Below are 9,830 nucleotides of genomic sequence, written 5' to 3'. Positions count from 1 at the left end.
TTATTGTTGGGTTTTTTGCTTTGTTTTGTTTTGTTTTGCTGCTTTTAAGATTCTCTCTCCCTTTTTAAAAAAAAATATATTTTATTGATATTTTACAGAAAGGAAGAAGGGAGAGAGATAGAGAGCTAGAAACGTCAATGAGAGAGAAACATCGACCAGCTGCCTCCTGCACACCCCCCACCGGGGATGTGCCCGCAACCAATGTACATGCCCTTGACCGGATTCGAACTCGGGACCCTTCAGTCCACAGACCGACGCTCTACCACTGAGCCAAACTGGATTCGGCAAGATTCTCTCTTTGTCTTTAACTTTTGGCATTTTAATTATGAGGTGTCTTGGTGTGGACCTCTTCAGGTTCATATTTTAATTTAATTATTTTTGTTAATCCTACCTGACAATATTTTTCCCATTGCTTTTCAGAGAGAGTGGTAGAAGGGGGTAGGAGGGAGAGAGATAAACAAAGAGAGGAAGAGAGAGATAGGGAGAGGGAGAAGAGAGAGAGAGAGAGAGAGAGAGAGAGAGAGAGAGAGAGAGAGAGAGAGAGAGAGAAACATCAATGTGAGAGAGACACACTGATTGGTTGCTTCCTGCACATGCCCCAGCCAGGGCCAGGGATCAAACTGCGACCCAGGACCTGCCCTTGACTGGGAATAAAAAATGTAACCCTTTGGTGCATGAGTTGACACTCTAACAACCAAGCAACACAGGCCAGGACTCCTTGGGTTCATCTTGTTTGGAAATCTCTGTGCTTCCTGGATTTGAATGTCTATTTCCTTCACCAAGTTAGGGAAGTTTTCTGTCATTATTTTTCAAATAAGTTTTCAATTTCTTGCTCTCTCTCATTTCTGGCACTCTAGTGATGTGAATGTTAGAATGCTTGAAGTGGTTCCAGAGGCTCTTTACACTACCCTTATTTATTTGGATTCTTTTTTCTTTTTTCTGTTCTGATTGGATGTTTTCTGTTTCTTTATCTTCCCAATTTTTTTATTTGATCCTCTGCTTCATCTACTCCACTGTTGATTTCCTGTAATATATTCTTCATTTCAATTAATGTAATCTTCATTTCTGGTTGGTTCCTTTTAATGTTTCCTAGTACTGCTTTTATGTTTCCTATCTCTTTGTTGAAGTTCTCACGTCTACTCTTCCCCTACCTTCATTGAGCATCCTTATAACCTGTGTTCTGAACTCTGCATCTAGCAGATTGCTTGTTTCCATCTCGTTTAGTTCTTTTTCTGGTGTTTTGTTGTTTCATTTGGGACATGTTTCTTTGTCTCCTTGTGTTGGCAGCCTTCCTGTGTTTGTTTCTGTGTATTAGGTAGAACGGCTATAACTTGCAGGCTTGGTAGAGTGATCTTTTGTAGTAGGTGTTCTGCAGGGTCCAGAGCCACACCCAAGCTGGGCACTTAAGGTGCACCCCCTGTGTGGGCTGTCTACACCCAGTTGAGCTTTGATTGCTGTTGGCATGTCAGTGGAAGAGATTTACCTCCAAGCCTATTAGCAAAAAGGACTGGCTGTGGCCACTGACCTATGGCCACTATGGAAGATCAGCTGTGCAGGAGCCCACCTCACAGAGCAGGGCTTACTTCAGTGGGGCTCTGGTGTCCTCTGAGTTTGCCCCCTGAGTGTATCACTTGAGGAGGTGGTGATGCTTTGATATGATATGAAGCTGTTTACTGGGTGCTGGTTCTGGAGCCTCAGGGAGGTGCAGCCTGTGTTCTGCCTGGGGCCTCCTGGCATGAGCTACAAAGAAATCTGCGGATGGCTACAACTTGTGCTGGGCTTGGAGTTGCCCATGAGAAGCCAAGCTGTAAACCAAGGTCGTCTGCTGCTAGTGCCAGGCTGGGGGCCACTGAGTGAGAGGTGAGGCTTGCTTAGACCAGATGCTGCCGGTTTGAGAGATTTTAGGAAAATCTGAAGGATGAGCCAAGACAGGCCATTCGTATGGAAAAGCTACTGGAAATAATTTGGGTAAGCTTGAAAGTTGGATAGGATGGGCCTCAGGGAATCACCAGGGCAAAGAGTGTGAGCCCAATGGATAGAGTCTCAAATATGACACCTGCCTGCTGGCTCTGTGGGAGGAAGGCCCAGAAAAGGAGCCATGGCTTCTGTCAGCACTTCTGTGTGGGATAAAGTTATCCCCCCAGATCTTCCCTTGATACCAGAATCTGCATATATCTCTGGTGACTTTTGAGCTGCTACCCCAGTGCTGGAGCTCAGAAGGAGTGAGTCTGAGCATCGGCCCTTTAAGAGGAACTTCTTGGGACTCCAGCAAACCTCCTTTTCATTCAGCCTCAATCCCGATTGGTTTTTACAACCAGAAGTTATGGGGACTTCTCTTCCTGGCACTGAAACCTGGACTGGGGCGCCTGATATGGAGCTGAGATCCCTCATTTCTCAGGGAGAACCTGCACAGCTGATTTTTATCTGCCACATGTGGTGTTGGACCTGCCTGTTCTGCATCTCCACCCCTCTTACCAGTCTTTTCTTAAAAATATATTATGTTGATTTTTACAGAGAGGAAGGGAGAGGGATAGAGTGTTAGAAATATCAATGAGAGAGAAATATTGATCAGCTGCCTCCTTCACACCTCCCACTAGGGATGTGCCCACAACCCAGATACATGCCCTTTACCAGAATCAAACCTGGGACCTTTCAGTCCGCAGGGCAACGCTCTATCCACTGAGCCAAACCGGTTAGGGCCCTCCTACCACTCTTGATGTGTTTTTTTCTCTTATATCCTTAGTTGTAGGACTTCCACTCAACCAAATTTCAGGCAATTCTGAATGATAGTTGTTCTGAGTTTACTTGTCATTTTGATATGGGAGGAGGTGAGTATCATATTTACCTGCGCTGCTATCTTGACCAGACACCCCATTATTTTCAAACGTTCAGTTCTTTTATCATAGTAAATTCAAAATATGGAGTAAGATGGCAGAAATGAGTACAGTTAAAACAGTATTGAATAAGTGTGAATGGATTTTAAAACATCAATGGAAAGATAAAGACTCTCAGAGTTAAAATAAAAAATAAATCACAAGATGCAATTATACACATGTTTTCTAGAACAGGCACACCATAAAAGAAAATATAACCTTGACCATTGATGTCTTTAACTGTTGCAACCTGGATATTTTCTGTATTTATCAATGCTAATAAAAGCCATCAAGCAAAGAAGTGTTATAATTTAATGCCTCTTACTGATGAAGATTATGAGAGTCAGAAAATGTAAGCACATTTTTCAGTTATATAGAGCTCTCCCCTGCCTTTCTCCCCACCCCCAAGTAAATAAATGTTTATTTATTAGGATTCAAGGTTCTGAACAAGGTAGGAAGCAGTGGCAAGAAGAGTCAGGTAGGGAGATGGGGAGAGAATACCAGGCTTGGCTAGCTGGGCCACTGCTACAAGTCAAATGGGAACCCTGGCCGGGAGGGGCTCTGTAGAAGGAGGACTGGGGTCAGTGAATGGTGTATCGGACATAGGGGACCTCAACATCCTCACCCGCTCTCATCATTGCAGCACAGCTCAAGCACTAGTGCCCGAACATGGTGGCCCAGCTTTTGCTGAAGATCTCTGTCATTGGTTGATCCAACCATTCCTTGAGCTTGGTGGCTGGCATGAAGAAGGAGTAGACCGTAGACATGCCCTAGGACAAGCCTGGTGATCTCCAATTTAGGCTCTATCTTGAAATAGTCAATGAGCTGTTTGAGAGTCATCTCCTCAGCATTAGGCTGCCACCTCTGTACCTCAAAGCGACCCCACAACGTCCATTCCCAGGTATAGTTCTGGAGATAGAGTGTGGAAAGAGGTTCAGAGAAGGCGAAGAAAGGAGGGCCAAGGTGAGGAAACCATTTCTGTAGGAGTCAAGTCTTCAGTGCCCATTTTTCAGTATGCAGGTGAGAAAATTGGGTGAAGGTCACACAGCAAGGGGATGAAGGGTGTATGTGGAACTTTAGGTGTGTCTGATCCCATAGGACTGAGGATCCAGGAAGACTTTCCTCTTCCCCCTCAAATATAAAAATAAAAAAGAGAAACATGAAGATAATAGTAAATACCACCAAGCACTGGACATGCTCTGTGTTTCAATTACTGTGTCCAGTGTTTTATAATTATTACCTTTTTAATTATAACAAATGTACAAAGGAAAATAAACTGTCTCCCAGAATATGGTTTACTACTGGGTGTCCCTCCAAAAAATGTATACACACTTTAACAGCACATAGCTCAATTTTGAAAATGAAATTTTTTTTAGTAAACATTAAATTCTATATAATTATAAATATTCACAGTGTGTGTGTACATTTTTTTCAGACACCCTATATTTACAGTTCTTCACTTCCTTTGGGAGGGATAGACTCTAAGGGAGGTTTTCGGTGTTGAGTTGAATGGAATGAAGAATGTTGGAATGTGAAGTGGAGAAGGGGGTGCTCGTAGGAATAGAATCCTTTAAATGGGTCTAAACATTCAATTGGATAAAAAAGAATATGGGGCAAAATCTGGGGAAGGGAGGAATAAGGAAAAAAGGGTGGTAACAGGACAATTTGCACATGAGGAAGGAGAAAAGAAAGGAAGATGAGGAAAGTCTTCCCTTGCTTGTCTGTTCAAGAAGATGTGTGTGCATTTGAGCCCAGAGACATCAGTGTGATGCTCCCCACCTGCCCACAGACAGGTAACATGTTCTAAGGCACAGATGATGAAATGAATCTATTACACAGGGTCATAAGCTAGAGACCATCATTACTTGAGATTAAGAAAGAAGAGGCTTAAAATGTTTGGGTAGACATGGCCGGTGTGGCTCCATTGGTTGGGCATCAACCCAGATAGGTCACATGCCTAGATTGAGGGCTTGATTCCTAGTAGGGGGCAGCCAATCAATGACTCTCTCTTATCATTGATGTTTCTTCTCCCTTCCTATATGAAATCAATAAAAATATACTCTATATTTTATTTATTTATTTATTTATTTTTATTTATTTTTAAATATATTTTATTGATTTTTTACAGAAAGGAAGAGAGAGGGATAGAGAATTAAAAACATCGATGAGAGAGAGTCATCGATCAGCTGCCTCTTGCACACCCCCTACTGGGTATGTGCCCGCAACCAAGGTACATGCCCCTGTCTGGAATCAAACCTGGGATCTTTCAGTCTGCAGGCTGACGCTCTATCCACTGAGCCACACCAGTTTCGGCGTATACTGTATATTTTAAATAAACATCGTTTCTAGGCCCTGACCAGTGTGGCTCAGTTAGTTGAGCACTGCCCCATGCACCAAAAGGTCACTGGTTTGATTCTGGGTCAGGGCACATGTCCCAGCTGCAGGCTCAATCCTCATTAGGGAGCGTGCAGGAGATCCAGGAAGGGGTCCCACTGTGGGATGTAAATTGTTAACTCAAAGGTGAGCCCAGATATTTAAGTTGGAAGCAGAAGATGTTTTATGATAATAAACCTAAGAATGGCTGTCACATAGAAGTGCCTGCAGCTTGCCAAATACTTTGGTAAGGATTTCGTATGTATTAGCTCCACAATAAGTATCACAATAAATTAGTTACCCACATTGAGACATCACCCACATTTCTTATAGTCAATGTTTTTGAGATGAGGAAAATGAGCTTCCGATAGATGAAGCTCCTGTCCAAGACTGCACAGTTATGAATTGGTGAAGCAGGAATCAATTAGAAAGTGGAATAGTCTGAAGTTGGTGATCAGAAATTTCTCTCCCAGGTTCCTACAGAGGTAGGTTTCATCTTGATCAGGAGGGAAGGCTCCCATTGGAAGGAATAGACACACTTAAGGAAAAGGGTGCAGGTGCAGTCTTAGGTACACACAGCCAGAAAGAAATGCTGAATCCAGGGAATCAATGAGAAACTCTGGAAGTTTGGCAAACTGGCTACAGTTTGATTTCATTATTGTGATAAACTAAATAATTCCCACCCCCTAAATGATGTCCATGTTCAGACCTGTGAATGTATTTCTTTACCTGACAAGACAGACTTTGCAGATGCAATCCAGTTAAGGGTCTTAAGACGCAGGCAGGGGAGAATCATCCAGGTGAGCCCTACTTGACCACAATGGTGTTTATAAAAGGGAAGCAGGAGACAGAGACAGAGAGAAGGAGATATAATGATGGGAGGAAGGAATTAGAGTGACTCGAGAGACGAACCATGAGCCAAGGGGTAAAGGCTTTTTCTAGAACAGTGGTTCCCAACATGGGGCACCCCCACACACACCGGAGGGCAATTTAATTTTTGAGGGGGCAATTCGAGAATGAGTTATTACCAGTCAATTTTTTTTTGCATTTCTTATGGTTTTAGGGGCCTCATCTACAGTATATAAATATCTATTGTGAAATATTGATGCATTTCAGTTCTCTTTATTATCTTTTGAAACTTTATTTGCTATTTTTTCATATCACTTCATATTACTACTGTGTGATGTGTGTGTGTTTTGTTTTGTTTTTAATAATTTCTTAGTGAGTTCTTCCTCAGTACTTCAACTGTCCTTTTGTTCTTTTCTTTTTCTCTTTTATGGATGCCATGTTCTTTGGAAGCTTGTTTAGACCAAGCCTTTTAGGCTTCCTCCACATGAATAGGAGTTCACTTTTTGAATAATAAGAATTATATGTCACGGGGAGGCCACGGGGGCATCAGAATTTTAGAGATGCTTAGGTGGGGGATGGCCAGAAAGAGTTTGGAAACCACTACGCTAGCAACTGGAAGAGGCAGGAGACAGATGCTTTTCTAGGTCCTCCAGAAGGATGCAGCCCCGTAGATACCTGGATGCAAGCTTAGCAAGACAGTTTCAGACTTACGGCCTCCACAAATAGAATAAACGTGTGTTGTTTTAAGCCAATAAATTGTTATGATTTGTCACAGCAGCCCTAGAAAAGAAATACATTAATTGGCACATGAAATGGCATCCTGTTATTCAACATTATGTTGGCTTTTGTTAACAAAATTTGTTTCAAGCCAGGTACTTAGGCCATTCTTTTTGTTGAGGAGATTAAAGGAATGTTGAGATGGCTCAGAAGGAATGTTGAGTATTCTTGGAACTCCGTCAACAAAGGAAAGAATCCCAATAGCAGGGCTGCAAGATGTGCTCATTGGCAGGCAGTGCTTTGGTGTTTGCGGTGAGGATAAGTATTTACCGTGGCATTGTTAGGGTACTCACCACAGGGCCTGGCATGTTGTCTGCGCTCAACCAACTGTATCAGGATAGGAATTGAGGGACACCAGGGTTCTTCTGTGGACTGTGTAGCTCGGCATGTTGTGGAGTCAAACCCTGGAGTAAAAAATAAGACCACCGGCTGAAACCGGTTTGGCTCAGTGGATAGAACGTCAGCCTGCGGACTGAAAGGTTCCATGTTCGATTCTGGTCAAGGGCATGTACCTTGGTTGTGGGCAAATCCCCGGTGGGGGGTGTGCAGGAGGCAGCTGATCAATAATTCTATCTCATCGATGTTTCTGGCTCTCTATCCCTCTCTCTTTCTCTCTGTAAAAAAATCAATGAAATATATTAAAAAAAAAAAATAAGACCACCGGAGGCTGCTAATTGATTAAAAAATCAGGCAAGGATTTATTGAACTGGCTAGGATGGCTGCAAGAGCACCACACGCAGGTGGCCACACTCAAGACCGTGCCATTGCAAGTGTAGGCAGTCCTTTTAAAGGTCTAAACCACAAGAATTTTCCTTTGTTCTGAATTCTAAATTTTATTTTATTTTTTAATTTTAATTTTATTTTATTTTCCCCCCTCCCTCCCTTCCACCCATCCCCTCCCTCCCCACTCCCATCCCCTCCCTCCCCAGAGCTTTATGTCCATTGGTTGTACTTATATGCATGTATACAAATCCTTCAGTTGATCTATTATCTCCCCCAGATCCTCCTCCCTTCCCCACTGAAATTTGACAATCTGCTTGTTGCTTTACTGTCTCTGTATCTATCTTTTGGTTCATCAGTTTATAATGATCTTTATTATCCACAAATGAGTGAGGTCATGTGATGTTTCTCTTTCATTGATTGGCTTATTTCACTCAGCATGATGTTCTCCATGAATTCTAAATTTTAAATGCTGGGAACAGCCCGCAGGGTCATTCTCAGCCACATGCTGCTGGACATTGGAATGTAGCCCTATCTTGCAAAAGCAGATAGTACAGAAGCAGAGCTCAGCGGTTAATCTCTAAAGGTTATCTACAGTTTCTACTCCTGAAGCTACTGAGTCAGTAGGAATCAATCTCCAGTGGTTCTGGCCCACAGGCAAGGGAAAATTGCCTTAGCCTCCAGGTCTCAATCTGGAAGCTGAGGCAACTACCCTATTGTTTAAGCAAGTAAGCGAGTGCCGAAGCCAGCATAGCAGGGTTAAAATTCAAACAGCAGTTTTTACCCAAGTATGGTTGCTACCATATTTCAGGCAGATATGCTAAAAGTTCTCTGTGACAGTGAACTTTTGTAACAAAGTCATAAAAATTCTATCTCTGCATTATAACAAAGATACGTGAATATGAACTTTGAACATATTCAAAGTTGAGAAAGCTGAAATGCAGGGACTAACCTGGTGGAAATATTTACACACACAAAAAATCACCAGTGATGGGTAGATATGGAACTCATCTCCTGTTAGATGAAAATGTGACTCTGTGTGTGTGTGTGTGTGTGTGTGTGTGTGTGTGTGTTAATCCTCATCCAAAGATAATTTTCCATTGGTTTCTGGGGAGAGCAGAAGAGAGAAGAAAAGATACAGAGACAACCAATTTCCATTGGTTGTCTCCTGCACTAGCACTAACCAGGACCCAGGCCAGGGAGAAGCTGCAATCAAGGTACATGCCCTTAACTGGAATCAAACCCGGTACCCTTCAGTCTGCAGGCTGGTGCTCTATCTAATCAAACCAGCTAGAGCATTGGTGGCTTCTTATGATGCTATTATAAATGGTATTGACATAAAACATTTTCATTCTCCATTTATTACTAGTACACCCATGGTTTTTGTATATTAATTTTACATTCTCTGACCATGCTAAATTCATTCATAATTTCAATTGCGTTATGTCAATTTCTTGGGATTTTTCTATGTAGACAACTGTGTCATCTGTGAATAAACACTATCTTGACGCCTCCCTCAAACAAGGTATGAATTTAATAATTCTTTAGTTTTCTTACTCTTCCTTCCATACTATTATTATCCAATATTTTTATTGCTCTGCCAGTGTAGCTCAGTGGTTGAGCATTGACCTATGAACCAGGAGGTCATGGTTTGATTCTCAGTCAGGGAACATGCCCAGACTGTGGGCTCGATCCTTGACAGGGGTGTGTAGAAGGCAGCTGATTGATGATTCTCTCTCATCATTAATGTTTCTATCACTTTCTTTCCCTCTCCCTTCCTCTCTGAAATCAATAAAAAATCTTTTAAAAATATATGTTTTTTTTAAAGTATATTTTATTGATTTCTTTACAGAGAGGAAGGGAGAGAGATAGAGAGCTAGAAATGTCGATGAGAGAGGAACATCGACCAGCTCCCTCTACCGGGGATGTGCCCGCAAGCAACGTACATGCCCCTGACCGGAATCGAACCTGGGACCTTTCCGTCTGCAGACCAACGCTCTACCACTGAGCCAAACCAGTTTCAGCAAAATATATGTTTTTATTGGTTTCAGAGAGAGGGAGAGAGGAAGAAACATCCATCGGCTGCTCCAAAACCCTCTCACCCCACCCCTGTACTGGGGATCAGGCCCATAACCCAGGCATGAGCTCTGACCTGGCGACTTCTTGGTGCACGGGACAGCATTCAACCAACTGAGCCACACTGGCTGGGCTGTGATCCAATATTTTAATTCTACATTT

This window comes from Pipistrellus kuhlii, unplaced genomic scaffold, assembly GCF_014108245.1.
Source record: "Pipistrellus kuhlii isolate mPipKuh1 unplaced genomic scaffold, mPipKuh1.p scaffold_m20_p_52, whole genome shotgun sequence".
Classification (NCBI taxonomy): domain Eukaryota; kingdom Metazoa; phylum Chordata; class Mammalia; order Chiroptera; family Vespertilionidae; genus Pipistrellus; species Pipistrellus kuhlii.
Note: the sequence above shows the minus strand (reverse complement) of the source record.